Consider the following 8,969-nt stretch of genomic DNA (forward strand, 5'->3'; position numbering starts at 1 on the left):
ACTTGGTTGGGGAGTTGCAGTTTTGAAGGGCTGTTTACAAAATATAAGCCAGTTTTGTCTCCGACTGGTTTTTCAACTCATGTATCTTCTCAATAGAAATAGAAGACTTGTTCCAAGAACTGACTAATTTAATCAATTGTTTATTCTCATTGATAGTTTGTAAGTCCCTAGAATACATTATCCGATAATTTGGCATAATAAGAATAATTATTGAGTTGTAAACTAAAATAACTATTTATGCCAAATAATTTTTGAAGGTGTGTTAAAATTTATTTTAGAATATCGAAGTTAATACGATATAAAATACATATAGAGACTGAAATAACACACGAGGTCAATTAAATGCAAATGATAATTGGGCTCAATTTACTACTTTTAGTAAACAAATATACAATAATTATAAGTATACACTCACTTACCAAAAAGAGAAGAAGAAAGAAGCAACCCATTCCCGTAAACCCATCTCATTTCCCAATTCTCCCCGAAGCCACAATGGCAGCCGCTGAAAAGACGTCGTAACTTCTTCGTCCGTAGTCGAAATCTCAAAATTCTTGATGAGTTTTGTTCCCCACAACATAAGCTTCGATTAAAGCCATAAATCTCATATTTTGAGGAAGATCCATGTAATGTCCCGAAAATTTGAAGGTCCACGTGAACCAAGTGCATGCAAGATTATCAAATTTCTTATATATTTTAATTAAATTGTTTTAATTGCATCTAGTAAATATGGTATGCATGTTTTCATGTTTAAAATATGGTTATCTACTAGAATGCATAAAACTATGTTTTAAAGGTTATTCGAGATGCGATCGTGGAACGAAGACCGGGGACCATATGAGAGAAAATATTTTATTAAATGAATATTTTAATTGATTAATATGTGGTGTATTTTAAATGAAATTTTCAAAAATGGGGTGTTTTTAGGTGTTTATATATGCCGAGTCGTATTTTTAAATGGTTTTCGATTTTCGAAAAAAAATATGAACTTTTCGAGAACTCGACTAATATTCTCACAAACTTTCTTAAACAAAATATTTTAAATAATGACTAATGGGCTTAATGAGCCTATTATACTTGATTAATGGGCCAAGCTTGCACCATGTGTTTTAATTAAAATAAAAAGCCTAAAACCCCATAATATACACGCCTCTTCCCCTCACAAAAACACTATCACTCTCCCCTCCCTCAAAACACACACACCAAATGAGATTTTGAAGGTAAATCCATGAAAAGCTTGAGGAAAAATTCAGAAAGGTTCTCTCCGTCGACGTCCCTCGAATCGCCAAAACTTTTTGTGCGTATAGGAACGTCTTAATCTTTTTTTCACTCATCTTTCACATCATATAATTTTTTGATACATGATTGCAAGAAAAACATGATACGCTTTATATATTTTCGTTTTTATGGCTATACATGCACAAAACTAGCATTTTCATCTTTTAAAACTCCTTCTAATGATGCACAAAGGGGCTGCCATGGCAGGGTAACTTGAAGGGATATTTTTCCACATGTTAAGGGTCCATAGATGCATGTTAAAGGGGGTGTACAGTAGGGGTGCATGGATGAACGAAAATTGGGAAGCATATGGAGTTAGGGTTCGGCTAGGGTTTCCTAGAGGGCTTGGGGCTCTTGCTGCTGATAGGGCACGACCAGGGGATACTAAGGGGCTGTGTGAGGATCCTAGGGAGGCTGAACGATGCTAGGTTAGAAGGGCTAGGTGATCACGTGAGCTTGGGAGCCACACTTGGTTGGGGAGTTGCAGTTTTGAAGGGCTGTTTGTGTTAGGGCTGTTAGGTTCGATCCAGCAGGTTCCTTAGGGGTTGTTCATGGTCCTAGGGGGGTCAAATAAGGTCTGTACATGTGGCTAAGGTGCTGGAGTCGAGGTTAGCTTAGGATCGAACCATGTAGGGGCTAGGGTTTGTGCAGAAATTTTCAGCAACGTGCTAGGATTTATCGAGCATCTTAATTGGTTTGGTTTGGATTGAATATGGTTCATTTAGATGTTATTAAGCTTTGGTTCAAGTTTGGTTAAGTTTCGAGTCCATACGAGTCAAAACCGGGATGTACGTCTAAGTTTAAAACCGAATTGGGAAATTAGTCGAGGGCTTACGTTTATGTCTAGGAAATATTTGTGGAAGTGTTTTAAGGTTATATGATAAGTTTGGAATGATTTGGGAAGTCTTTTCGAGGTCTAAGGAAAAATACAAAAAGTTATGTTTCTATGGGTAAAACTGTCATTTTACACCTAAAAAATTTTAGATGTCCTGACAATGCCCTGAATGCTTTAAATAATGTTAAACTGTTTATGAAATTTTTTTATGGAACGTTAACGCTAAAAGACTTGTTGCATGCTTGGTTTAAAAGAAAAATGATTTATATATAGATATATATATATATATATGCATGAATTTTTATAAGTGATGAAATATGAAACGTTGGAGGAGGTGAAGTGATTGTGACTAATACGATGATACGATGATATGATTGGAGATAACGTGAGGGAGGCCCCCGAGAGATCCTGTTTACGGGAGAAGGCCCCAGAGAGAGCCCGACGATCGTATTTCCATTGACATGATATGATAATATGATAGACCAATGCTCAGTTGACGGGTGAGAGTGTTGCTGATGTCCCCACCGCCCAGTACTCTGATTACACGTAGATGAATTCATGGCCCTTCAGCTGATACGAAAGTAACAACTAACGATCCGAATTCAATAAAAGGTAAATGTATACGTATATGATGAAATGGAATATGATATGAAATGATGAACGGAAATATGATATGATATGATGAAAAGAAAATGTTTAAGTTTATGCATGTTCATGAAAAACTATTTTAAGTAAAAGTATTTTCACTGTTATATGTGGATGTATATATATTATTTGTTATCATGATTAGGGTTTGCTGAGTCAATAGACTCACTAGGTGTGATGGATGCAGGTGAGCATGATATTGATGTTAATGGAGGTCTTGATTGTTGATCTTACTGAACAGAAGGTGCACACAACTCGAGGATCAGCGCTAGTTTTCCGCAAATAAAATACGTTTATGATTTATGGTTTCTTAAAAATTTTTATGATTTATGATGCTTTTGAGAGGTTTTGAGAGGATGTTAGAGTTAAGTCATTTTTGAAATATTGGTAGTTTAGGTTGGTTGACGTTTTACGATTTTATGTTTTCGAATTACTTCCTTTTGAATTTTTAAATAATAGTTGGTTGGTTTATTTTTAAATAATGCAAAATTATTTTAAAATATATTTAGATATATGTGTATGGGTTAGGCCGAATAGAGGGATAAGAAAGAAAAAAATAGTATATTTTAAATAAAAAAGAGTAGTGGACGTTTCAATCCAGCTACATCGAAGCTGCTCATTTCTGAGCAGATGTTGTCCGATTCGGTGAGCTTTTGCTTCTGATTTTCGGGTTTATGTTTATTGTGCACTAAGAATCTCGGCTTTCGGTTCAAATAAAACTTGTAGATCTATTTGTTAGCTTTCTACAGCCACTAGAAAAACGAGATCTTGAATAAAAGTAGATTTGATATGATTTTTCAACCATAATGTGTCAAAATCGAATTTTGTGACTGTGATGTGTAGAATACCTTATGTAATTCGAGGATATGACCTTTTTACAATTGGATATTTGAAACGTCCACTACTCGTTTTTCTTTAAAAAGTACTAAAAAAAATTTTCCATCTCATCGGCCGAAACCATACATATATAAATACATTTTTAAAATACCTTTGTACCATTTAAAATAAATCAACCAACTATTATTTGAAAATGCAAAGGAAAGAATTCAAAACATACAATCGTCAATCGTTTATCAAACATAAACATAGCAATATTTCAAAATAAAACTAACTCTAACATCCTCTCAAAAACCTCTCAAAAGCATCATAAAAGTCACAAAAATTTTTAACATAAACTTAAATCATAAACTTAATTTAAATTGCGGGCGCTGGTCCTCGGGTTATGTGAACCTTCAGTCCAGCAAGATCAACCAACAAGTCCCTCAACAACATCAATATAATGCTCACCTGCATCAATCATACCTAGTGAGTCTATTGACTCAGCAAACCTTAACCATGATAACAAGTGATACATATACATCCACATGCAACAGTGAAAAATATTTTTACTTAAAATAACTTTCCATGAACATGCATAACCTTAAACATTTTTCCTTTCATCATATACATTTCTTTTTTTTTATCATATAAGTATATATTTTTCTTTTTTATTGAATTTAGATCGTTAATTGTGACTTTCGTATCAGCTGAAGGTCGATGGATCCATCTACGTGTAACCAGAGTACTGGGCGGCGAGGACATCAGCGACACTCTCACCCGTCAACTGAGCATTGACCTTACATATCATCATATCATCATAATCATCGTATTAGTCACAATTATTTCACATCCTTCAACTTTTCATATTTTCATCACTTATAAAAATTAATGCATATATATCATTTTTCTTTTAAACCAAGCATGCAATACATCTTTTAGCTTTAAAGATTCATCATAAAATTCCATAACATTTAAAATAAATATTTTAGTATATATTACAGCATTCAGGGTATTGCTAGGACGTCTAACAATTTTTGTGTCAAATGACGGTTTTACCCCTAGACTTAGAATTTCTCGATTTTGACTTTTTCTTACTTTCATTGACTCTAGACCATCTCAAATAATTATTTAAGATTAAATTAAATTTTCAAATTTTTATTTAGCTTAAATATGAGGTTTTCTATTTAATTTCATAATTATTAATTCGTAGAGTGTTTAATTCACGAATTAATTCAAACTTTATTATTTTAATCCCAAACTTTAAACATTGACTTTTTATACCTAAATTACCCTCGTGAACCATCAATCGAACCCCGTGGACCCAGGTTCGACCCCTTAACCATATATTTCGAAAAACTGAACCCTAGCTAGCCTACCCTCGAACCATCTCTCGTTTTCATCGAGCCAAGCCCGAACAACCTCGAGCCAAACTCTGCTCAGACCACCTATTGACCCTACTGACCAGCCTTGAACCCTTGAACCAGCCCCAAGCCCATGCTGCAGCCTCCTGCCCGAACAAGAACCTCCACGCATTCCTTCATCTTTGCGCCTAGGCCTCCTAACGCCACTAGGAATCCTCGCCCGAGCCACCTCCCAAGACCAGCCCCTCGAGACCCTCACTAGACCACCCTTAGACCTAGCTTGGACCCCCTGGCCAAGCCGTGGCTCCCTTTTGCGTAGCACAGCCCTCGGCTGCATGGGAAGAGTCCCATCGCACATGTGCTCTTCCCCAGCTGTCGCTCTTGCTAGGACTCTTCCTCACACCTGACCATGTCCAGCCCGAGCCCTGGTCAAGCCCTGTTCAATCCGCACGCTCTGATTCTTCCTAGCCGAACCCTAGTGCCCATAACATGATACCCTCGCTCAAGACTTCTCCTATGCGTGTGCAGCCTTTGGTTTGGCACCTACGGACCCTTATTACGTAGGAAAAATGTCCCCTCCATGTTACCCTACCATGGCAGCCCCTTTATGCATCATTAGGAAGAGTTTCACATCAACAAAGCATGAGATATATGCATGTATATTCTATAAAACGAAAATACAACTTGTGCAACATATTTTTCATGCAAAGTTAAACAAATATACATAATATGGTGTGAAAGATGTTTGAAAGAAAGTTAAGGTGTGCTTTTGCGTAATTTACGCACGAAAACGCGTTGGCGATGCGAAGAATGACGACGTAGAAACTCTAGGCTGATTACTCCCTCAAAATTGTGGCTGTCCCTTCTATTATTTTCGTTTTTGCGTGTGTTTATGCTGCTAGGAGGAGTTCTAGTGTGTTTGAGAGGGGTGGGGCGTGTGTTTATAATTTTTAGGTTAGGGTTTAGGGCTTAAAGTTTAATATAAAACATGTGTGCAAGATTAGACCCATTAATCATAGTATAATAGGCCCATTAAGCATATTAGTGAATATTTAAAATATTTTGTTTAGGAAGGTTTGTGAAATTATTAGCCGAATTCTCAAAAAGTTTATATTTTCATCTAAAATCGAATATCGTTTAAAAATACGTCTCGGCTTATAAAATCACGTCAAAACATCTCATTCTCCAAAAATATCATATAGCATAAACCTTACTTTAAATCATTAAAAACAATTATTTAATAAAAATATTTTCTCTTTTTCAGCCCTCGGTTAACGTTCCTCGATCGCATCTTGAATAACCTTTAAAAATACAGTTTTATGCATTCTAATGGCAAACCCTATTTTTAAATATGTAATCATGCATATCATAATCAATTCATATCATTAAAATTATTTAATTAGTCATTTTCAATCTTTCCCTAAATTTGCATGCAGTTGTATTACGTAATCTTATTTGGGCCTTACAATTTTTGACTTATGGTTAAAATGAAAGTTATAGATCTATGTGTTGTCTTAAAAATGAGACTTGAATCGTGAAATTCCAGTAAGAATTGTGAAAGTTATGCTCAAATTTCCGAAACTGCTCGGTATGCGAGATTCTGTCCGCGATTTTCTTAGTAACAACATGTTCTTGTTAATTCTGAGATTAATCTTCTAATATTCTGAAAATTGTTTCTTCTAGATTAACTTAGATATTTGAGTTATTTTTCATTTCCAATTGGAGGATATTGATTTGAGTCAATATTGAGGGTGATATGAATTTTATGCTATGAAGTGTCGAATCTGGAACTATAACAGAATGTAGTTTCAAGATTTCTGTTTTTGGGCCTTTAATCGCGACGAAATAATCAAACTCCTTGTTATTTCTTCCGATGAAATGTGGGATTATTCGGGTTATTGTTATGTGTTGTAGGCCGATGAGCTTTAAAGTTGTGCATTGATCGTCGTTAGTTGGTGTAGGTATGTTACAGTTCGGTAACATACAACGATAACACTTAAATTATGTTTTAAGCTTATTTATGTGTTGTTATTACCGTTTATGTGATTACGTGAATTGTTTGAATTGTTAAATGCCTTATTAAGTTATATGTTCAGTTACATGGAATTTAGTCTAGGGCATATTGTTATGGCATATATCTTGAGCCCTATCGTTCTTGTTTACCAATTACTATTATTCATTGTTATTCGGCACTGTTTATTGTATAACTCGGGATCAGGTGTGGCTGTTAGGCCTATATTGATACACCTGAAACAGTAGTTAAGATTGATCAATCTAGTTGTTAGTGTAGCCCTGGGGGTGAGCGCTGGGATTGTAATATCCAGTTCTGGTTGTTTGTGCCATACCTGTTATATATCGTTACAGCTGTATGAAGGTCGAGTTGGGAGTGTTGAGTAGCACAACCTGGCATATCTTGCATACTTGGCAGGGCGGTTTAGCTGCATGACGATGTAGCTCCCTTGTGTATTGCTCGAGCATTATTCTTGTTGATCGTATTGTTCGTTTGGCTCTGTTTACCTCGTTGATATTGAACCCTATTCATGCATTTCACATTTCATCTACATATATATTGGAAAATGTTAGTTTTAGATTTTGGTTGACCATTCTACATTTTGGAAATGCGTTTTGGATTTTGGGTAAAATATTCGGTGAGTTATTTTAAATGATGCAAAATTATATTTATATATATTGATATATTTCGACCGAAAGCTTAAAGGGAGAAAAAAATTTCTTGTATATTTTAAAGTAAAACGAGTAGTAGATGTTTCACCTTCAGACCGTCAAGTTCTTTTCGTTGCAAGCAGCTAAAGTTGATTGAATTATCTATCGGGATTTTTTCTACTTTACTTCCTCGACGAATTGCGAAAGTATTTTATACTCGTTTAACATGTTATGTAGTGCCCTGACAAGATCGGCTCGTGTAAATTCATACCAGATCGTCATCGGTAGTCTCCATCTCAATATCTGTGTTCTCCGACTCGACATCTTCCATGAGACACTGGTCTTTCTCTTTATCACTCTCACTAGATGAAGTCTCTAAGCATGACGGGTCTAAATATGAGTCCGCTCACTTGCTCTTGCTGTTCTCAGCAGCAAACATATTTTGATATTTCTTCTTCTTATATGATTTTCTTTCCTATGTGGACCAACTCCTCTCAAATTTCTTATTATTATCTTTCTTGAGTCTGTTTCAATCTGCAATGAAATGCCTTTTTCCACGGTTAAAACATGCCTGATTATTGATAACTTTATCTTTTTTATTATAAAATTAAATTTAGGCTTATTTTTTCTAATAAATTTGCCAATTTTTTAAATAAGACATTGCTTCAATACTTATCTGATCAGAAGATTTCCTGTTGGAAGATTCTTAGCAAGCGCTCGGAGTTGGCGTTGTGGTGGATAGATCTTTGGTGGGTTGTGGAGTGGAAGACTCTTTTTCTGTTCGAATCCCCAACACAAATCCATATGCTTTTAGGTCTACAAATATGTCATTATGCTTGAGTTTGTATAGATCCTTGAATTCTCGCATGACAATGGTATTTGCATTTCATTCTCTTGGGAGAGTTCTCATTACTTTTAGTGCAACATTCTATTATTGTACTCCTTCCCAAGAGCGGCTAGTTCGATCACGATGCTTCTAGACCTCTCATCAAAGTCATTCGTGGTTACTCCAACCTTCATCTTTATGCAGTAAAACTTTTGAATGGCCACAATCAGTTTGTTCTCCTTGGTTATGTACTTCACAAAGTTGGATTAGTTTTTCCCAATTTTTTTTGGTAGTAGAAAAAGTTTTAATTTTACTAAACATTTTTTATCAAATAAAGGATATCTTCGGCCACATTATCAAGATTGATAATCTTTTTTTCTTTAGATGTCCATTCCGACATGTGATTCTCCACCATTTGAGGGTACCATAAGATACTGATATGGTTGTATTGGCTTTCAGAATCTTCATCAGATAATCCGTGATGACATAACACATGTCATCATCCTGTTTAGCCAAGTGTGTTGCATACAGTTTTTCCAACCATCAT

The sequence above is a fragment of the Primulina tabacum genome, chromosome 17 (genome assembly GCF_025594145.1).
Source record: "Primulina tabacum isolate GXHZ01 chromosome 17, ASM2559414v2, whole genome shotgun sequence".
Classification (NCBI taxonomy): Eukaryota; Viridiplantae; Streptophyta; class Magnoliopsida; order Lamiales; family Gesneriaceae; genus Primulina; species Primulina tabacum.